Here is a 23,483-nt window from a genome sequence, read left to right as displayed (position 1 = left end):
GTCATGAAAATGCAACTTACAAATGTAGATTTTTTTTTTGTTACATAACTGCACTCAAAAATAAAACAATGTAAAACAGCAGTTGGCAACCTGCGGCCCATCAGGGTAATCCGCTGGGTGGGCCGTGAGACAGTTTGTTTACCTTAATCGTCTGCAGGCATGGCCGCCCACAGCTCCAAGTGGCTGTGGTTCACCATTCCCGGCCAGTCCACTTTGCCGACCACTGATTGCCCACCACTGATGTAAAAGTTTAGAGCCTACAAGTGCACTCAGTCCTACTTCTTATTCAGCCAATTGCTAAGACAAACATGTTTGTTTACATTTAGGGGAGATAATGCTGCCGGCTTCTTATTTACAATGTCACCTGAAAGCGAGAACACGCGTTCACATGGCACTTTTGTAGCCAGCATTGCAAGGTATTTACGTGCCAGATATGCTAAACATTCATATGCCCCTTCATGCTTCAGCTACCATTCCAGAGGACATGCTTCCATGCTGATGACACTTGTTAAAAAAATAATGCATTAATTAAATTTTGACTGAACTCCCTGTGGGAGAATAGTATGTCTCCTGCTCTGTTTTACCCGCATTCTGCCATGTATTTCATATTATAGCAGTCTCGGATGATGACCCAGCGCATCTTGTTCGTTTTAAGAACACTTTCACTGCAGATTTGACAGAATGCAAAGAAGGTACCAATGTGAGATTTCTAAAGATCGCTACAGCACTCAACCCAAGATTTAAGAATCTGAAGTGCCTCCCAAAATAGGAGAGGACGAGGTGTGGAGCATGTTTTCAAAAATCTTAAAAGAGCAACACTCCGATACGAAAACTACAGAACCTGAACCATCAAAAAAAGAAAATCAATCTTCTGCTGGTGGTATCTGACTCAGATGATGAAAGTGAACATGTGTCGGTCTGCACTGCTTTGGATCGTTATCGAGCATAACCTGTCATCAGCATGGACGCATGTCCTCTGGAATGTTGGTTGAAAATGAAGGGACATATGAATCTTTAGCGCATCTGGCATGTAAATATCTTGCAATGCTGGCTACAACAGTGCCATCCGAACATCTTTTCTCACTTTCAGGTGACATTGTAAATAAGAAGAGGGCAGCATTAGCTCCTGCAAATGTAAATAAAATTGTTTGGTCTGAGTGACTGGCTGAACAAGAAGTAGGACTGAGTGGACTTGTAGGCTTTAAAGTTTTACATTGTTTTATTTTTGAATGCAGTTTTTTTTGTACATAATTCTACATTTGTCAGTTCAACTTTCATGATACAGAGATTGCACTACAGTACTTGTATTAGGCGAATTGAAAAATACAATTTCTTTTGTTTTTTACAGCACAAATATTTGTAATAAAAATAAATATAAAGTGAGCACTGTACACTTTGTATTTTGTGTTGTAATTGAAATCAATATATTTGAAATTGTAGAAAACATCCACAAATATTTAAATAAATGGTATTCTATTACTGTTTAACAGTGATTAATCATGATTAATTTTTTTAATCATGATTAATTTTTTTAAATGCTTGACAGCCCTAGTTATAATCAGTGGGACCACAATTGAAGGTCATATCATGGCTTTTATTCTGGTGGGATTAGTAAAATTAGTAATCTCAAATCATAAATAGCTTCATTGTCTCTGCCTCGTGCTTTTACAAAGAGCTATTACTTGCTTTCAGTCTCTGAACATCAGTCCAGGCCCAGTATATATGTGTCTGTTACATGTTTTGGGACAAAAGTTCTAAATTCTCTCACGACTTAGCCTTTAGCTGTTGTTCACAGGATGTCTTTACATTAGAGGCTAAATTTGGAACGTTTCTGTGTCTAGGCACAACCCTGGAGGCTTACTCAGTTCTGGGTTTATAGGAGATACTGTGTTTCTCCTTCTGTCTGCATATAGAAAGAAGGATGTGTATCAAGGCTATACATTTGGAGAGAAGTAGTAAGTGTTTGTACGTAACCACTTCTTACGTTCTACATAAAATTTATGAAAGCAAGGATGTATTGTTTAACACATTGTAGGCTGAAGAGGTTTCAAACCTTGTTGCTGATTATATATAGCCAGACATGCACCAAAGGTCTGTTATGCCACTCTCAGTACCAGGCATGTTACCCTTATTAAAGGTAATCTACATACTTATTTTGGAAATGAAGGGAGTATGTGATGTGGTAGTTGTTGTCCAGGAGAATGGTGAGGTTTGAACCATGCTTAATGTACTGTTTGCATTTCAAATTTGCTTTTGCATGGTGTTTTGGGATGGTTTTGTTTTCATGAGTTCTAGTTACTGTATGTCTCCATGTATTTTGATGGATAATATGCATTAATTTATGAGCAATGTTACTCAAATGCTTCTGTGTAAATACAATAGATTCTGCAGGTGACAATAGTTAGGATATAGTATCTTCTCGGGCAGGGGTCCCCAACGTAGTGCCTGTGGGTGCAGTGGCGCCCGCCGGGGTGTCTAAGTGCGCCCGCGTACTGGCCGGTGAACGAGCATCTGCCAAAATGCCGCTGACAAGCAGCAGCATCCAGAGGCGTTGCCGCCGAAATGCCACCTGTGCTCTAGGGAATGTTAGGCTTTCATTTTCTGATTTGAAGGGTAATACATTCATTTTGTTTCCATATCATTGCCAGTATGACTGTTCTCAGTATCACTGTTCTTAATGTCATGTAACATCAATTTGTCACATAACATCATGACAAAGAGATAGAAAAGCAACTTTATTTAACAACAAACAAGCAGCCTGTCTGCAATAACTATGTCTGGCAGCACCAGACCAAAACAACTGTAAACAAAAAACATACATAGTCCATCCACTGTCAAGCACTGTGAAGAGTGGAAATGTGCTATATTTTGGTTTCTGTTCTCCTGGTCCTAGCTATGGTCTAACTGTAGAATGGGGAGGAGAAAATGGGACAATCTAATACATGTTGAGGCTGTTCTGTGATGTGTCCTTATGAATCTGCCTGTGTGTATGAGGAGGGCCATACTGAGGTACTTGAGGATGGCACGTAGTCTGCATGAGCTATCTCACAGAGCTCCTGTAATCTCATGGTCTCCCTACAAATATCTATTGCCTCATGTCTCCTCATGATTCCCTTTATTGCTCAGAGATCATATCTCTGTATCAGCCCTGAAGGCTTATAAGCAGCATTATCCTCTTTGAATTTGTCTCTTCAGCTCCATTTAATTTACTGATCATTGTTCTCATTTCCTTTTGCAATTCCACTGAGATGTCACCCATGTTTCTGTGCTGGTTCCCCCTTATCTTGCCAAATGCTCTGCCCGTTTAGCTACTGGACTGCTGCTCACTTATCTGACCTGTGATGGACCAACATTTCTGGGTTCCTTCTCCTAGTACTGAGGGGGATCTGAAAAGGAAAAGCAAAGCAAAAGGTTAAAAGTAATATTAATGCATGTTGCATTGCTTTTTCAGCAGCATACTTCTTTTTCCTTCAAAGGAGTCTTAACGGTTGCAATTCTCAGTCTCTGAGGATACTCTGTACAGCCTCTTTTTTGAAAAATGAAGCAGCAATATCAAAATGCTGTCTCTTAACTGGTGTTTTTTGTTTTATTTTAGAGCTTTAGAACTGGCTGTGAGTCAGAACAAATAGTCTCTGATAAGGCTACTTGAAGGCATCAAGACACACATGAACACCCAACAGAGGCCATCTGAAAAATGTTTCTTCTAAAGCTATGATTACGCTACACACCTCTTGCAGTGGTGTGTAGGGTATGTGTAGCTACACACCTTAGTGAAAAGCAGGCTGCATCCTCACTGTTGTGTGTAGCTACACATCAGTGAAAAGCTCTGGTAGGTGGGAGGAAGCAGGGAAAGACTCCTGCAACAGGGAGCTTCTGGAGCCTTTCTCTGCCAGCAGGTGCGGCTCTAGGCATTTTGCCGCCCCAAGCATGGCAAGCAGGCTGCCTTCGGCGGCTTGCCTGTGGAGGGTCCACTGGTCCCGCGGCTTCGGCGGACCCTCTGCAGGCACGCCTGTGGGAGGTCCACTGAAGCCGCGGGACCAGCGGACCCTCCGCAGGCAAGCTGCGGAAGGCAGCCTGCATGCCGCCCTCGCAGCGCCGGCAGAGCGCCCCCTGTGGCTTGCCGTCCCAAGCACGCGCTTGTCATGCTGGGGCCTGGAGCCGCCCCTGTCTGCCAGAGGAAGGACTCCTGCAGCCAGAAGTTGCTGGTTCTGGCAGCTCCCTGTTGCAAGACTCTTTCCCTGCAGTGGAGAAAGACTCTGAAAGCTCCCAGTGGCAGGGAAATTTTCCAGCACCTGGGAGGCAGTGGACTGCTAAACTGATAAAAATAGCATAGAGGCACTGCTTGGGCATGTAGAGAGTACATACCATCAGGGTTCAGGAGTGTCTTTACTCCCCTAAGCAGTGCCTCACTGTCTACACTGCTATTTATACCTGTGCTAGGGGAGCTAGCCATGTATGTCTGCTACATACCACTGAAAGGAGTGTACTGTGTAGACGTACACCAAGGGTTCCAGTGAGGGAAAGGAAGGCTCCAATAATTTAAATGGTGGTGCATGCTGATTTCTCTTGGATGATGACCCAGGAGAACCTTGTTTGGAAAGGTGGAGGGAGCTTCAATGGAGGTGAGGGACAAGCAGTATTACAACTTTAATTTAATTGTAAAATTAAGGCTGGCTGATAAAGAGATAATGGGAGTTGATTCTTGAAAGCTGGGGGAATATTAGGGCTTGGATAGTTATTACCAATGGCAGATTTCCAGCCCTGAATGTGTTGACTTGCAGTAAGTGCTATCGACAGATCCAAGCTTTTTCCCCCCCTAACTGTCAAGTGGGCCATCACAATAAATATCACTCACTTTCACATGTGCAATAGAATGCAGAATGACAATTTTTATGCCTGCTAAATAAATGCTTTAGTCTGAGTGTCTAGCAGTAGTGTGTGGACAAATTCAAACCATGAAGGGGAATGTCAAAGACAGAAATAGCAGTTTGGTGCCTAATTCCCATGAAAAGCTTGATAGGAGTTAGGCATCTAATTGCCATTTCTGTCTTTCTGCCTCCTGCCCCCACCCCCACCCGTCCATCATAATTTACAAGCTGCAGCCTGATGCTGATGTTTCTCAGTACAATAAATATCTGGCATTGCAATTTCCAATACTGTGTCTCTTTCTGTTTTTTTGCTAACACACACCACACAACTGGAAGAAAAGATTTTTGTTAAAAATTCTGTACCCTGACCCTTGAATTAAAGTTCTCTGAATCCATTAAGTAGCCCTGCAGCAAAACCGTGGAAGACAAAACTAGAATTTCTTTATATTTGTAAAGTAGAAAACAAGAAAAAAACTGCCAACATACAAACAAACAATGCTTCAACATACAAACAAACAAGGCTTCATACAGCAAAAAAGGGAAAAGTTGGCACAAACACAAAGGGTTATAGGACAGGGATGAATTTCCTCCGTGGGTCTGCATCTGTGGCCTCTTCACTGCTAAAAAAAAAAGTGTCTTTTTTAACCTTGGGGTAATTAACCCATGTGAGTTATCCTAATGAAGACCAGACACTTTAGTTTCACCATGGCTCGAAGTCAACCCCAGGTGTGGGGGCACAGTGCTGAACTTGCCTAGTTTACTGCGCAACCCGGTCTTCGCTATGTTTTTACCTCAAGATAGCTCTCATGCATTAGTTGTCCCAAGATAAAAAAATGCATATTATTTAGCAGCAAAGATGAGGCCTGTGACAGCTACCTGAGGTTCTGTCCTTTTTTTGTCCTATATTTTGGCAACACTGGCATAGAATTCTGACTTTGAATGCAGAAGTCTCCAAGTGATGTTTAGTCTGGGGAAAACTGTATCACCACTGCAAAAAAAAAAAAAAGTTTTAATTTTAAGACAAACCTTTTAATTGACCTGACAGGATTATGTTCATGGATGCTCAGTCATGACAAATTCATAGTTAACCCAATATTTTTAAAAAACAAACAAACCTGCAGCGCAATGGCATGTGTTTAACATCAGCAATTGATTTTCTTTGGAACATGTATCATGCTGTGGAAGAAGGCTTATTCTAAATATTAAATAGGAAATAAGTTAAACTTCAGAGTTTGGTACAAGACAGTTGTAACCCAAACTGCAAGCAATCCAATGTACACAACCTTATAGCAGACACATCTGTGGACTCCAGGAGCCCTTCAGAGATGGCTTCATTTGGCTGCATATTTTACTTTCCCAGAAATAGTGAGATTATTTTCTCTTTTTTAAAAAGTGCAACATATTTAATACTCTGGTCCTGAAAAACATTGTTTTTTAAATAGTTTTCCTTTTGGGACTGTCTAGGGAAAGGTTATGGTATTTTGGACAAGGATAATCTGCACAATTTATTCTATGAACCTAAAACCATAGCCAGCTTTAAGCATAATTTGGCACAGAGCCAGGACTTGTTCATAATGTTCTTTTAAAAGAGCTTGTAACCAAAGAATAATTTACAAAGTTGATGGTGTGAGGAAGGCTAGCAGACATGCTGTGTTTTCGTTTGAAAGCTAAGGCCTTTCTGCTCCCGTCCAGTGCAAAGGCATCCAGAGGAAAACAAAGGAAAGAAAATGAAAAACCTTTGTAGTTCCCTTAGTACAGTCATAGTATCTGTTCAATATCTCCCTCTGGTATGCAGAACTAGCAGAGGTGGGTGTGGAGTCTATCCTGTTTCCCAGTGACGTGGCATCTTTAGCAGCAACTGGAGTCAGTCTCTATGTGTTCAGGCTCTACCTCCAAGGAGGGATATTTGTGTGGGGATGTGTACTTCTTTATCCATCTCCCCACTCCCATCACCATTGATGTTCCACTAACAACAACTGCAATCTGTCTCTAGAGCAAGCAAACTTTCTGGATCTATGTCTTTTTTTTTTTTTTTTTTACAGGCCATGGAAAGGAGGTTGCAGTATTGCCAACTCCAAGCATTCAAAATTAATGATCTAGGCCCCAAAAGTCTTGATATTAGTTTAAAAATTGCGAGACTTTTACTAATCAGTTTGGGTGTTCTTTTTATTTGCCTTCTGGGTTTAGAGCCTTTAGGTTACATTTGAGCCATATTTTCAAACTTATCTCTGCAGCCACAAGGGCTAGAAACATACTTTTTTATTTTTAAATGAAAGCTGAAATTCTCAAATAATCAACATGGCTCAAAAACCTGGGACTTTATTAAAAGCACTAAAAGCCTTATGCCAATAGTTGAAGTGTGGTAGAACCACAAGTTTAATGGTAAAATATAGATAGATTATGGCTCGATCTATAGGGGCCTTTCAACAGAATTTAAGAACTGTGCTTAAAAACGGTCTAAGCATATTTATAGACAAACAGCACTCCAAGCCTGATTTGCCTAGCCAGTGTTGGTGGGAGGTCAGACTGAGTTATCACAAGCATACTTTAGCCAGGATCCTAGATTAGACCACCATAGTTGTTCTAACATGACTGGCTCCTACCCACATTGCTTGGCCAAACTGTGCTGGACCCAGGTATCTACCCCCAGGTCTATCACTCTTCTGTCTAGCGCATAGAATACTAATTTGGTCTCTAGCCCTGCAAGTCCATGCAGGCAGATTTCTCCACTAACACAGAGACCCTACTGCAGGGCAGCTTGCAAAATCAGAGCCTTGGTATTTATAGAGCAATAAGGGAAGGACAAACAAATCTTAAGGCATCTAATTAAGATAATTGTAATGAAGAGATGCAAAAATAATACCGGGGGGGGGGGGGGGAAGAGAATGGTCTCCTGTTATACAGATTGTGTAGAAAACTGCTCATATGTAATAAATTGAAGTGATTATAGAAAGCAGGGTGTTTTGCTTGACACCATTTGCTTTTCTCAAATTAAACAATGTAATAAACTCAGACAAAATAGTTGTGTCAAATGTGAAGTGGGACTTGTCCAAATTCCATATGTTTTGAATTTATCCGGTATAGCAGAGTTCTGAAGAAAGATATACAGAGTGAAATCCTGACCTCACTGAAGTCAATGGCAAAACTCCCATTGTGTCCGAGATTTCGCCCATGGCATTTTATTTGCTGTATATGATGCCTACATACATTGCTAATTTAAATTTTTCTTTTTGCATGTATAGACAGGCATTAATTTTAGTTGGACAGAATGTTTGTAATCCTGTATACCCATGAGGCAAATTGCTCTTAATATTTTAATAAAAAGATAAACTTTGGATAAAAAAGGAGTGTTATCTTTATAGATTAATGCTAATACACCTCTACCCCGATATAATGCTGTCCTCGGGAGCCAAAAAATCGTACTGCATTATAGGTGAAACTGCGTTATATCGAACTTGCTTTGATCCGCCGGAGTGAGCAGCCCCGCCCGGAGCACTGCTTTACCGCGTTATATCCAAATTTGTGTTTTATCGGGGTAGAGGTGTATATTTAAAAAAAATCAATGTATTTTTTAGATCTTTTAAAATCAAAATTAAAACAAAGATACTTAGAATTCTTAAAGGTAGGGTTTAAAATTATCTTCCCTAAACTAATTATGAATGATTTAACTGCTGTGTTTCTGTCCTTTCTTGTAGTGAATGTATGAAAATTTCAGTCTGGTTTTTATTTTGTCAGCAGTAGTTAATATAACATGTGCATGCATTTCTATCATAAACAGTATCATTGGTAGCCCTTTAAAATAATTATCCCTAAATTTTAAGTGCCTTTACTTTTAAGGGTCAAATTTTTTGCTTCCGTGTGGTCTGGTGCTTGTCTTTCCTTGTTGTTCTGTTGGAATATATATGGAAAGAACATCATATTTGCTTACTATTATATCAAAATTATATTTAGGAAAATATATTTTTAATTTTTTAACTATTTTTTTAACTACAGCTAAATGTCCATAATTTATTTTCAGAAGTTGTTCTAAAGGCAAATTTGTGTGCCATGTGGTTGTCTATTCTGGATTATGAAGGGAAAAAATTGAAGCATCTCTTCCATTTTTCAACCTCTGGGTCGCCTAAACTTCTCTTGTGTGTATATTTATCTCATTCTTCATAGTTTGAGTCAGTGGACTTTGTATTGGGCAACTTGGCCACATATTGATATTTTGAGTATGTGTGAAGAATCTGTACAATGAATGGAATATTTTTGTGGGTTCCCTGTATCTGAATGGTTATTGAAGATGATGTATCAATTCAGCTCATATTTTTACAATACCATTCAATAATTTTCACCCATCAGTAAAATTATCCATCAGATTTTAAACAACAAAACTTGTTAAACTCCTAACACAATATTTTTAAAGGAAACAAGGCACTGTGTACATTAAGCCTTTTATGATCAAAACACTTACCAGACCTATACATAAACTATAAATTAATCTTAAAATATCAGGTTAACTTTCTTGCATTTCCAACAATGGGGTCTCCTCGACAATACAAGTTGTATGAACATGTTACATTGAGGAAAAGAGACTAAACGTGAAAACCAGAAGGACTGTCTCTAAATTCACCAAGGAAAGAAAAATAAAATACACCCATTAAGGCTTGTTTACAATAAACTGCTACTGAAATAATTAAGGATTTTAAAAATCATTTTTATTTAATTCTTAAATTGGTTTAAAATTAATTATATGGTTTAGATTATTCCTGCAAATTTATCTGGATAAGTTAAACCAATGTAAATCAAATTTAAACTGATATAAGTATCAAGCCACACAATTGAAAAGATTTAACTAAATGGTTTAAAAATCACACTTTTAGTTAAATCAGTGCAATTTTGTGTCTAGACAATACCCTTGGCTGAATGTCCATAACTAATTTTCTGAAGTTGTCCTAAAGTGTCTGAAGGGGTCCTAAAGGCATATCTATGTTTCCACATGTGCTTACTGCGTTGTCTGTTTCACATGGATCTGTGTTGTATTCATAGGCGCCGACTTCCCCTCTGCCCAGTGGGTGCTCAACCCACCCTTCCCCGCCCCTGGCCTCACCTCTTCCCCACCCTTGCCCTACCCCCATTCCACCCCTTCCCCAAAGTCCATGCCCCTGCCCTGCCTCTTCTCTGCCTCCTCACCTGAGCAAGCTGCATCACCGCCCCTCCCCCTCCCTCTCGGAAAGTCCTAAGCGCCGCCAAACTGCTGTTAGGCAGTAGGGGGGCAGGAAGCGCTGGGAGGGAGGGGGAGGAGCAGGGACGCGGCATGCTCATGGGGTAGAAGGAAGCGGGGGGGGGGAGAGCTTGGCTGCCAGTGGGTGCAGAGCACCCACTAATTTTTCCCCGTGGGTGCTCCAGCCCCGGAGCACCCACAGAGTTGGTGTCTATGGTTGTATTTGGCTCCCTCATTTTATAACTGTCATCATCCATAGATGGCAAAAACTCAGTGACTCAGTGTGGACATTACCTACACTGACAAGATAGATTCTCCTGTCATTGTAAGGCCTGGTCTACACTAGGAGTTTATGTCGAATTTAGCAGTGTTAATTCGATTTAACCGTGCAACCGTCCACACCAGGAAGCTAATTAGTTCGACCTAGAGGGCTCTTTAGTTCGAATTCGGTACTCCACCCCGATGAGGGGAGTAGCGCTAAATTCGACATGGCTATGTCGAGTTAGCCTATGTGTGGACGGAAATCGACCTTAGTAGCTCCGGGAGCTATCCCACAGTGCACCACTGTGTTGACGCTCTGGACAGCAGTCCGAGCTCAGATGTTCTGATCAGCCATACAGGAAAAGCCCCGGGAAAATTTGAATTCCTTTTCCTGTCTGGCCAGTTTGAATCTCAATTCCTGGTTGGACATCGGGGCGAGTTCAGCAGCACCGGCAACGATGCAGAGCTCTCCGGGAGAGGGGTCCATGCAATCTCAGAGTAGAAAGAGGGCCCCAGCATGGACTGACCGGGAAGTCTTGGATCTGATCGCTGTGTGGGGCGATGAGTCTGTGCTTTCGGAGCTGCGCTCCAAAAAATGGAATGCAAAGACCTACGAGAAGGTCTCCAAAGCCATGGCACTCAGAGGATACAACCGGGATGCAACGCAGTGCCGCGTGAAAATCAAGGACCTGAGACAAGGCTATCAAAAAATCAAAGTGGCAAACGGACACTCCGGAGCCCAGCCCCAGACATGCCACTTCTACGAGGCACTGCATGCCATTCTCGGTGGGTCTGCCACCACTGCCCCACCAGTGACCGTGGACTCTGAGGATGGGATAGTGTTGACGGGCAGTTCCTCGGCGATGTTCGCGGATGGGGAAGATGAGGAAGGGTTTGTGGAGGACGAGGCAGGCGACAGCGCTTACAATACTGCTTTCCCCGACAGCCAGGATCTCTTCATCACCCTCACGGAGATCCCCTACCAACCCTCCTCGGCCGCTAACCCGGACTCTGAATCAGGGGAAGGATCAGTTGGTAAGTGCTATAAACATGTAAACATTTATTTTTTTAAAAACAGGAATAAAAACTATATGAAAAGAAGGTCAATACATATAGGGATCAAACAGAAATCCTCTTGGGACAGTTCCACGAAGCTCTCATAGAGGTACTCGAAAAGCCTCCGCAGGAGGTTCCTGGGGAGAGGTGCCTTATTGGGTGCTCCGTGGAAGCACACTCTTCCGCGCCAGGCCATCCTGAGGTACAGTGGGAGCATTGCCTCGACCAGCATGGCAGCATAGGGCCCTGGTCTGTGCAGGGATTCACGCAGCATGCGCTCTCTGTCTCTCCTAGTGACCTGCCTCAGGGTGATCTCGCTCAGCGACTGCTGCATCTAATTAGGGGAATTACTGTAATGTTACTATTGTGAATGCTTGACTTTTCCTTTGCATAACAATGACCGTCGTTTAACAGCCACGTGGTGGAGGCTGCAGAGGAAAAGCATACAGGGATCTTTCCCGGGGACAGCCGCGAGGGGCTGGAACAGGGTCAGACTTTATGCTTTCCAGATTGCCTGCAGCAGGAGGGCACTGCTATCCATTAACTGTTAAGCAGCCTAAAGTTTACGGCTTACCAGGCCTGGCTGCTACACGGATTCTGCTGTCCTGCCCCGCTTGTCTGATCTCCAGTGCAAGACCCCAGGCAATGAAAGCGAATGCCGAAAATTCGAACTTGTCCTGAGAGTACATGAGATAGGTGGCCTATATGGTCTTGTTCACAGAAACTGAGTAGACTGTGTTCAGTGTTTGCAAACATGTATCTTTGCAAGGAAATCACTTCCTTTTTCCCATCACGCAGCTGCAGCTCTTTCCCGAACTGCCCCGGCATCCCCCTCACAGAGGCTGGCGCAGATTAGGCGGCGAAAGAAAAAGACTCGGGACGAGATGTTCGCTGAACTGATGGCCTGCTCCAGAGCCGAGGCGGCCCAGCAGAGCCAGTGGAGGGAGACCCTCTCTCAGCAGCAGCGCTCACACAGCGAACGGGAGGACAGGTGGCGGCAGGAAGACCAGCAGGCGACTCAAACGCTGCTTGGACTAATGAGGGAGCAAACGGACATGCTCCGGCGCCTTGTGGATGTTCTGCAGGACCGCAGGCAGGAGGAGAGAGCCCCCCTGCACTGTATCTGCAACCCCCTCCCCCGCCACAAAGTCCTGTCCCCCCCTCACCCAAAATCACAAGAAGGAGGGGCGCTAGGGGCCGTGAAAACTGTCACTCCACCCCAGCAGAGCGCTCATGTACCAAACAGCTCTCATTCCCTAAAGTATGAGAATTGCTTCCCTTCCTGGCTCACCCAATCCAAAATCCCAGTTTCATCCCCCAACTGTGTAGTTGAGTATTAAAAATAGTTTGCTGTTCATTACTGTTTCCGTCATGTTTCTTTGCAGAAGACTTTGTGTGAAGGGGAGATAGGGGTTTGTTAATTGCAAAGGACAACCACCATTACCAGGGTACAGACATGGGGGCAGGATCAACAGCAGGTCACACACAGAGTGCAGTCACTAGGCACTCGGGTCACTCTGGGAGGTGTCTGCTGCCCCAGGACAGTCTGGGAGGTGTCTGCTGCCCCAGGGTCCGAGCGCCTGGCATCCACAAATGGCAAGGCAGGCTGCCCTTACCATGCCCTTCCACCCTAGCCATTAACCTCTCCGATGCCCTGAGCCCCAGCCAGAGCCATCATCCCCCTACACCTACTCACCCTTCCCACACACCCCTCATCCCTTCCTGCAAACCCACCCCTTCCTGCACACCCTCCTGTAACCGTCCTCCCCCCAGAGACCGCTGTAGGAGCAGGAGCCTGTCAGTCCTCGAGTGTAGAAGCGGTCTGTACATCACTGCACACCGTACCCACCACAGTCTGCGTCCCTGTTTGAACCCTTTAACGCAAATTCGTTAGTAAAGAAAACTTTGTTAATTAAAAATGTTCCAATAACTTTATTTTTAAACGTCTGTTGGAAGGGGGGAAACCTGGTGAACGGGGTATGTAACTGCTGAAAAAAGTCAATAGTAACTGAAACAGGGGCAGGTTCAGCTTCTCTGTAAAGAGACTGGACAGTCATAGGTTACCCTGCTCTCTGAGGAACCTAGCTTTCAAAGCCTCCCGGATGCACAGCGCTTCCTGCTGGGCTCTTCTAATCGCACGGGTGTCTGGCTGAGCGTAATCAGCAGCCAGGCGATTTGCCTCAACCTCCCATCCCGCCATAAAGGTCTCCCCCTTGCTCTCACAGAGATTGTGGAGCACACAGCAAGCTGCAATAACAATGGGGATATTGGTTTCGCTGAGATCTGAGCGAGTCAGTAAGCTCCTCCATCTCCCCTTGAGACGTCCGAAAGCACACTCCACCACCATTCTGCACTTGCTCAGCCGGTAGTTGAAGAGCTCCTTGTCACTGTCCAAGGCGCCTGTATAGGGCTTCATGAGCCAGGGCATTAGCACGTAGGCTGGGTCCCCGAGGATCACTGTAGGCATCTCCACATCCCCAACAGTTATTTTTTGGTCCGGGAAGAAACTACCTTCCTGCAGGCGTCTAAACAGACAAGAGTTCCTGAAAACACGCGCGTCATGAACCTTGCCCGGCCACCCGACGTAGATGTTGGTAAAACGTCCTCTATGGTCCACCAGTGCTTGCAGCACCATTGAAAAGTAGCCCTTTCGGTTAATATACTGGCTGGCCTGGTGGGCCGGTCCCAGGATAGGGATGTGAGTGCCATCTATAGCCCCACCGCAGTTTGGGAATCCCATTGCAGCGAAGCCATCTATGACGACCTGGATGTTTCCCAGGGTCACTACCTTTGAGAGCAGTAGGTCAACGATTGCGTGGGCTACTTGCATCACAGCAACCCCCATGGTAGATTTGCCCACGCCAAAGTGGTTCGCTACTGACCGGTAGCTGTCTGGCGTTGCAAGTTTCCAGAGGGCTATGGCCACTCACTTCTGCACACTCAGGGCTGCTCGCATCCGGGTGTCCTGGCGCTTCAGGGCAGGGGCCAGCAAGTCACACAGTTCAAGGAAAGTGCCCTTACGCATCCTGAAGTTTCGCAGCCACTGTGATTCATCCCAGACCTGCAGCACTATGCGGTCCCACCAGTCCGTGCTTGTTTCCCGGGCCCAGAATCGCCGTCCCATAGCATGAACGTGACCCATTGCCACCATGATCTCCAAGGCGCGGAATCCCGTGCTTTGTGAGAGGTCTGTGCCAATCTCACACTTCATGTCCTCACCGCGCTGCCGGAGCCTCCTCGCCCAATTTCTCAGCAGCTGACTGTGGAAGAGGTGGACGATAAGGTGCGAGGAATTGACAATGGCCATAAGTGCAGTGATGATCGCAGCGGGCTCCATGCTCGCAGTGCTGTGGCGTCCGCACTGTCACTGACCAGAAAAGTGCACTAACAGATTTCCCGCCGGCGCTTTCAGGGTCGGAGGGCGGGAGTGACGGTTGAATGACGACAGTTACCCAAAACCACCCTCGACACATTTTTCCCCCAGCAGGCATTGGGGGCTCTACCCAGCATTCCAATGGAAAGCGGGGACTGCGGGAACTGTGGGATAGCTGCTCAGAATGCACCGCTTCCAATGTCGACGCTTGCCCCGTTAGTGTGGACTCACAAAGTCGAATTAGTGTCCTTAGTGTGGATACACAAATTCGACTTCATAAGGTCGAATCCACAAATTCGACCTAAGTTAAATCGAACTACTCTTGTAGTGTAGACATACCCTAAGTAATCCACATCCCAGAGAGGCAGTGGCTAGGTTGATGGAAGAATTCCTCTGTTGACCTACTACTGTCTACACTGGGAGATTAGGTTGCTATAGCTACATTTCCACGGGTGTGGATTTTTCTCACCCTTGAGAGATATAATTATACCGATGTAAATTCCTAGTGTAGCCCAGGCCACAGGATCATTTATTCCCACACTAGTTTATTCCCAAACTAGAGGTTGTCTAGCTATAAGTATCAGGGGGGGAAAAATCACATCACCTAACCAATATAATTATACCAATACAAAAACTGTGTGTAGATGAGGCCTTAATCTAAAATAAGTGTCCTTATAGATTTTCACCAAAACAACAAAATTGTGAATTAAAACTGATTTAGTAATTTTGGTGACAGTTTGCGTGTACAGAAAAGTCCTTGGGAAACATTTTTCACACATTGTACTACAGTGGCTCTCAACCTTTCCAGACTACTCTACCCCTTTTGGGAGTCTGATTTGCCCTCAAATTTCACCTCACTTTAAAACTACTTGCTTATCAAATCAAACAGAAAAATACAAAAAATACTGAAACATTGCTTATGTTCTCATTTTTACCATATAATTATAAAATAAATCAATTTGGATATAAATATTGTACTTATATTTCAGTGTATAGTATAAAGAGTAGTATTAATAAGTCATTGTCTGTATGAAATTTTAGTTTGTACTGACTTAGCTAGTGTTTTTTTCTGTAGCCTGTTGTAAAACTAAGCAAATATCTAGATGAGTTGATGTACCCCCTGGAAGACCTCTGCATACCCCCAGGGGTACGTGTACCCCTGGTTGAGAACCACTGTTCTACTTAAACATTTCCTGAGTAAAAAAGATTTAAAAAACTGTACTCAGGAAGGCCTCAATGCTGTTTGTGGTTTAAAAATCCTCTAAAGGCAATGATTTACCACAAATTCTGTTCAATTAACGTAATAGGGGGTCATCTGTATTGTATGGTGATGCTTTGTTTTTATTCTGGATCTTCTGGGTTTTTTTTATCTTGATAGATAGTCTCTTTTCATTGTAAACCCAGACACAGTAACTAATCAGATGAACTCCACAGCTTGTCCCTGATTACTTTTGAGAGAATAGATCAAAGTGGACTATCTCTAAATTGAGTTATTTGACAGTCAGTCATGCTCTGTTTCCATGGCTTTACAAACATAAAAACAAATTAAACAAGCTTTTAACCATTTTCATAAGGGCTACTTTACTACTAGGTTTTTTTCCCATTGTCTGACTACGAGTACATATTCTCTCCTCTTTACTCTGCCTCTTCCTTCTGTATAAAAAAGCAATTATCAGCAAATCCCATCAATGGCCTTGCATTCCTTTAATTATTAAATGGATTGTAAAGAATGCAAAGTTGCTGAGAGTTTGCCTAGCTCCATGATGAAGCACTAAGTAATCGTGGAGATTAATATTTTGCTTCCAAATAGAGCAACTGTCCATTTCACATGGATCTATGTTGTATTTGTCTCCTTCATTTTATAACTATCTTCCAAAGATGGCAAGAACTTGATGTTTCTATTTGGCGTTTACTTTAAATGGATAGGTTCATCTTGAGGATGGGTAATCTCTATACCTCACATTAAGGTAATTTTTCCCTCCATAAACTTTAAGGTATGTCTTAAAAATTAAAACTGAAATAAGATGTAATGAAATCAGAGATCATGTAACTGTTCAGGCATTGGAGCTCATGGTTCTAGAAGCAAAACATTTCTAAAGGCCTGGTTTTTTGTAGATACTAAGCACCAGCAACTTTAATTTATTTCATTTGGAGTTGTGGATGCACAGAAAGTGTGAAAACCAAGCATTTAAAAATATGAAATTTATGACACTAAAATGCATGATGAACAGACTGGAACTTCCTCTCAGAACCAAAATTGGAGACCAAATTGGTCAGCCTTTTCCTTGCTGGAAACTGGCAGCATGAAGATTGTATTTGAGCAGTTTGTCTTATAAATCCTACAAATTCCCTTATAATTTCTACTCTTCTGCTTGTGCTAGTGGTGTTCCATTATTTGGACCTAACTAGGCTCCTACTGAAGTCAAGAGAAATAGGATTGGGCCTAGTTGGTAATAAAATCTGTATTAAAGGGGAGAACAAGCATAAACCAAAAATGTCTAGAGAATTGCTCTTTGGAAGGGAGAAAGAGGAGTGGGGTTATGAAAAGTAGTGAGAGGAAATAAAAAAAACTCACACAAAGTGAAAACTATTGCTACTAATGGCACCATCTGAAAAACAGCTGCAGAGCCAACTATTGGGAAGCCAGTTTCTCAAGTAAACTACATTTCTGAAATGTTGATCATCAGCATGCCTGCCCTCTCTGGACCATGTAGTGGGTTCTCCGTGTGGCCTGGGGCATATGTAAAGAGGAGGGGTGGAAGCAGGGCCCTAGTAATACCTCTCAAATGTCCCTCATTTGCTCTAAAGTTCCCTACATTCCACACAAATTTGATGTCCCCTTTTATTGTTGGAAATTATTTAAAACAAGAAATAAAGAACCACGAAACTGAGGTTATAGGAAGAAGAAGGTTCTTTAGCGTAGATGAATGAATCCCACAGGGGTTACAAGGTTTCTGCTGGATTGTTTTTTTCTGTCCTTTATTTTTGGATCTTTATTGCACATGGATTTACATTTAGGTCTTGACACCTTGAGATGTATGGGCTCCAGGCTGTATAAATTTTTCTTATTGCTCCACGTATCTTCAGGATTTGCCATGGCCAGCTGGGAGTTTCTGGAAGGGGGGGCATACAGGGTAGGTTGTAGTTAAGGGTAGAGAGTGTTTGGTGCTGGGAGTTAGTAATAGAGGGCCCCTGCATGGATGGCTCTGGCTTCTCATGGATCACCAGGATCCATATAGATCCCAGGAAAATCATCAGATTTGGGGTGCAACTACCCTTCTTGACAGGATAATTTGGGGTAAATTTTACATTTTGTGTAGAGATTTCCAAGTAAAAAGTCTCCTCTGTGCCTTTTAACTACATGGGAGGGGAGAAAACAGCTTCACAGATACTAGCAATACAAAACTATTTTTCTAATACACTTAGCAGTAAGATGCACTTGGCTTTTAAACAGGAATTGGGAGGTAGGGGGAGACATCGGAGACTGTTTTTGTGTTCAAGATACTTGAGAGAGGTTTTTTAAAATATATTTCTTCTGCTAAGAAAATGGGTAACAGACTTTATAGCAAATCTGTAGTAGATGTGTCCGACTAGCAGTCTTTTTCCCAGGTACCTAGGCGGGCAGGTTGTAGTGAGGAAACCAGCCTGAAAGTGGAGGAAGTGTTTTGGGGTTGTTTTTTCCCTTTGTACCATTTTTCATTAAATTGAGAAGTCATTCTTAAGTAACCCAATTCAAAATCGTATCCACGTTTTAAACACTGCCTTGATATTTGGGCTGGAGAGAGACGACTAGAGGAAACACAATGTGTCGCAGACTTCTGCAATTCCCTCACATTTGTTTTTTTTTAAAAAGTGTTCTCTGACATAAAGATGTTAAAGTAGTAAAATATTGGAAACAAAGTAGTTAAGGTGTATTTCAGCAGCCTTTATTTAAACAATTCCCAGGTCTCCACATGAGGGGCCGGGCTGCTTGCCAACAACAGGAACTGGAGTGGGCAAGGGGAGGGGTTTTCCTTAAAATGAACCACATGGTCTGCCCACCCGAGTCAGTTGCTTCTAGTCCTAAGGAGAACAGCTGAGAACCGAATGGACCACAAAGGCCTGTCGATCACGTAAGAGGGACTGCTGCAACGCGACTTCAGTTTGCTTTCCTCACAGGCAGTGGAGGAAGGATTCCGTGTGCTCTTGTTAGTGCAAGACGCTGTTTTGCTGTGTCACTCTTGATTACACTGAGTCTCCACAGGACAGAAATAAGGGAGCATCATACTCTGGGGAGAAAATTTATTGTCATCAGAGTTGTTTTAAAAATGCTGGGGACCATAACGATTACAGGTAGGACGAAGTGGTGTTGCTAAGCTGTACGTGTTGACTATATTGATTATTGGCTTTCTTTGTGGTTTGTGGCATCCAGGTGATTTTATGCTGCGATTATTATTATTTTTTACTGCCTACAGGGATGATTCAGAGTCTAGGGTGTGGCAGAGTATCCCGTGCACACAGGCGTGCTCCTTTAACTTGCACAAACATTGGTTTATTTCTTAAAACTTTAACGGTAGCGTGCGGGGCGGGGGCGCAGAAGGGGGACACACTTTAAAGAAGTTGACTTAAACATTTTATCCGAGTAAGAACCATTGCCAAGTTTAGAGTGTATATGTATGTTAGAATTTCTTGTCACTTTTAATAGGACATGTGATATAGAATTTGTAATACAAGAACAATTGATAGGCTCCTGGGTTTCAGAGAAATAACGACTTATGTTGGAGTAGCAGAAAATAAACTAGCAGCTGAATTAAAGGATAAGTGCAAAAGAAAAACTATCCATGACTGCCTTGATTCTGTTGATAAGTATGAATCAACAGATAATATAATACAAAATTATTATCCTTCAGACTCAAATTAGGTAAATGGAATTGAAACAGCTATATGGAAGGGAGATAAAATTTAGACCCTCCAAAAACATTAATGTATCTTTGTTGCTTGATAGTGTTTAACCTACATTAATTTCTCTATAAATTTGAGTTCAATCACTAGAGGTTTTCCTTGTGTATGTAGATTAGTATTTCATAGTAGCCTTCAAGGTTTCTTAGAAGACATTCTAATGTACTTCTTGCAGCCTTGAACTCTTAAGAGTTAATGAACTTGTTAAAACTTTGTTTTACATTGAACTTTATTATGAACGTTTTGTTATATCAGCTATTTTCCCATACATCAGTTAAGTGCAGTATAAGGACTTTTAAAATATAAATTCTCTCTTTTTAAAAACTCCCATAATTTCATTTTTTTAACTTCTGGAGGTCAAATGATCACCATTCACTTCACTTTGTTAATTAAAAAAGTACATTCCTTGTCCAATTGTTTGTCTTTATGACGACAGTAATAGCAATTAAAAATAAAGTGTTTGACTAAGAGTAGTGTGAAGAATGGAACTGTCGCTCCCTATCCATTAAACAATTTGTATTTTAAGCTACATCTTAAAGAGATCAACATTTTTGTGGGTGTGTCAGGAAAATACTACAAATTGTTTGTTTGGCTTTAAATTAAAAACTCTGGGTTTTTTTGAAAACACCTCTTCACAGAGTTTTTTGTGCAGATAGTTCCTTCTTGTGAAAATTAAAGTGATGAGTTTAGCCAGAGTATGAACTAAATAAAATCTTATTACTTCCTGTAGACTTGCTTGCTTGCTGTCTCTCTTAATTTTGCTGTCAGCTGATTATAAACATTTCTTGAGGAAAAATGAAGCTGAACTGATTACTATCTTAACTGTTTGAACAACTATTCATTCACCCTCATGGCATTTACTTGAGCTAGTAAATGGAAATGACAAATACCTGAGTCCTGGCTTTTCATGTTTGCATTTCTACTGAGAATAAAACCTCCAAAAGTCTAGCTGTGGGAGAATTTGAGCCTGGGGGAGGATGGTATGTGGTCTGTAACAGCTGGTGAGGTTGGGGGAAAGAAGGGGGGTTCTGTGGCCCAAGCTTTACTTGGCCCTGTTGTTTACAATGGGGTTTTCATTAAACTAGATGCTTAATGAGCTTATTGCATGCTGAGTCTATCCTCAAGGGCTCTTTTCTTTTATTGCTAGTAATTAAAGGCTAATTTATGTATTATTTATTTTTGAGGAAACCTTTTTATAGGGTCACAAGAATGATGAAAGAAAGAAAAAGATAATGAACTACCAAACTGACTTGGGTAAATTGTAGAATGCTTGCATTTGAATGACATTTTGCAAGCATTTGAACTTGTTCATAGGACCAGTTACCAGCTGAATGTAGAGGTCTTTTTGATAAGCAGGAATATGTGAGCTAAAATTAGTGTAAATCTCTTAATAAAAATAAATAATAATTGGAGAGATACCAATCTCCTAGAACTGGAAGGGACCTTGAAAGGTTGTTGCCCCCTGCCTTCACTAGCAGGACCAATTTTTGCCCCAGATCCCTAGGTGGCCCCCTTAAAGATTGAACTCACAACCCTGGGTTTAGCAGGCCAATGCTCAAACAACTGAGCTATCCCTCCCCCCAGTTTGCAAGTAATGCTAAAATTTATTCTTCATTGAGATGTCCTGAGAAGGAGAACTTTCAATCTGGTTCTCATTGTGAATTGGCATTATTCATTGTTACATTTCAGAAACATCCTGATTTACATTTATAACAACACTCTAAGTAAATACTGTGATATATAACTTTAACTCTTGTTTGTCCCTAATGCATCAGGTATTTTTTCAAATATCTGAGTAGTAGTATTACAACTATATGTCATATTGGGGAAACTAAGATTTTTTTTATTTTATTTTAAATACCTCTGAACATGAGGAGAGTAGCCAAACTTAAACCCAGATGTCATAATTATTTGTAGCATGTTGGTTGGGTTAACCTGCATAGTGGCTGGGCTGACTTGAAAGCAGGATGGTTGTGAGAAATTCATTTAGCAAAGAATCTCTAAATACAGTAAGTAACTGAAAAATTGTTAGTGAACTTTAAAGAGCATCAAAACAACTTAAATACGTATTTTAGAAATATTTAGATAAATACAAATATGCTTGATTTTTAAAAATGTTAAACTGGTAAACCCCCTGGCAGGAATTTCATAAGTCAGACCTCAGTCTGGAGCAAACTTTTACAGCTATATCATAAATGTCTGAAAATAAGGTGTTTATGATGGAAGGCAATACCATAACATTAGTAATGCTTGTGCTTTCTTTTAAGTTAGTTACGCATAAGTTAATATAAATTTAATTACCTTCTTCAGGACCATGCTTGTGCTTTTTCACAGAGAAACAAAATGCATGAAAAATGGTAATTGACTTATGATCCGCCCCCCTTATTTCCTTTATGTAAATAAAAAAAAAAAAGTGTGGGATTACAACATTCAGCTGCTTGACTACCAATTTGCTAAACACTACTAGGAGCATCCAAGGTGGAGTTAACAGTGAATTTGTATTTAAATCTCTGAAATAAATCATTGGAAAGGTCATGGATTACAAGTATTCATTGTGAAAGCCAGTGTGTAAATCTCCTTTAAATGCTAATTACTGCTATCTACAAAGAAACCCTCCCCACAATTAGGCACAAGTAAATCTGGGCTCAAAAATAGGTGAGTGGATAGAATAGTCAAGGATGTAGTATAGACTTTAAAAGGAGGTATTTGTAATTTGAGGTGTAGATGTAAATATAGCCATTGGAAGGTCAACAAGGAGAGAAAAGACTTGCAAAATACCTTGTCAAGAATCAGCAGTCCTCCAGACTGCAGTACATTAAGTTATTCAGTTTAAAATTTAATGTAGCTCTTGAAAAAGTCCTGTCTAAAATGTTTCCTTAAGTTATTTTTATTAGTAAGGCTAACTGATCATCTGATTTATTATTAAAAGCTATACCCTCAAATCTGAGGTTTAAAAAAAACCAGCAAGCCACACCTGGGGTTATAAAACAGTTTTTAATTCTAATTTTCGATAATGAAAATTGAAATCCACAGCTTGTCTTTTGCTTGCTAGAAAAAGTCAAATTGACTATCATCATGATAGGATAGCTATTTGGAAAACAAATCTTTGCAAAGTAAACATCTTTTTAAAGTATATTTTTGACATGGTAGACCATCAAGAGTTATTGCTTTTACCAACACTTATAATCTTTGGACTTCTTTCATAATTTTCTTTTCATGCTTCTATTAATAATAAAAGCTAAACAAGTCCAACAAATGCATGTAAATAATAAAAGGCGTGAATTAAACTATCAGAAGCAAGGAAATCTGTCCATCCAAATTCATTCTTAAAATTGCCCTGTGTCTGGCTGTTGTTTTAGTGTCAGAACAGTGGGTGGTTTTTACATGTCAAATATGTTGCAACTCTAGACACAATGGAGGCAAAATACTGTTAATTTCCTTTATATCTTGGGTTTAAGCCAGAGACTTTCTTTTACACTCATGTAACCCCAGTAATCACAATATATGACCAAGAGCAGAATCTGGCCCCTTACTATTTAAACATTTTAATAAGCTAAGACCAAAAAACCCTTTTTGGAGTCTTTCAATGACTAGTGGAGTTTGGAAGAGGGGTGTTGGGCGTGTATGACATATATCTGATGGATTTAGAATGTAGGGAATTTATGGAAAAAATCCAGGGCTGTGCTACAAATCCTAGGGGGAGAAAACTCAACCAGCTCCAGATGTTGACATGGTTGACTGCAAGAACATGAAATGCTGCAGATTTAACTGTTGCAGCCTG

The 23,483-nt window shown here is 41.6% G+C and overlaps 1 protein-coding gene and 1 long non-coding RNA gene across 2 annotated transcripts in view; one reads left to right on the top strand and one right to left on the bottom strand.

The window, feature by feature from the left end:
• AKAP12 (A-kinase anchoring protein 12) overlaps positions 1–23,483 on the top strand; it is a 133,112-nt gene that overhangs the window by 79,306 nt on the left and 30,323 nt on the right. The window lies entirely within an intron of this gene.
• Positions 1,618–22,069, bottom strand: LOC120400600. The gene is made up of 4 exons (XR_005595914.1): positions 22,004–22,069; positions 18,806–19,032; positions 5,745–5,856; positions 1,618–3,386 (listed from the first exon to the last, which is right to left on the bottom strand). It is a non-coding gene; the product is annotated as an uncharacterized LOC120400600 (long non-coding RNA).

This window comes from Mauremys reevesii, linkage group 3 (genome assembly GCF_016161935.1).
Source record: "Mauremys reevesii isolate NIE-2019 linkage group 3, ASM1616193v1, whole genome shotgun sequence".
Taxonomy (NCBI): Eukaryota; Metazoa; Chordata; order Testudines; family Geoemydidae; genus Mauremys; species Mauremys reevesii.
Note: the sequence above shows the minus strand (reverse complement) of the source record. Positions and strands in the feature narration are given on the sequence as shown.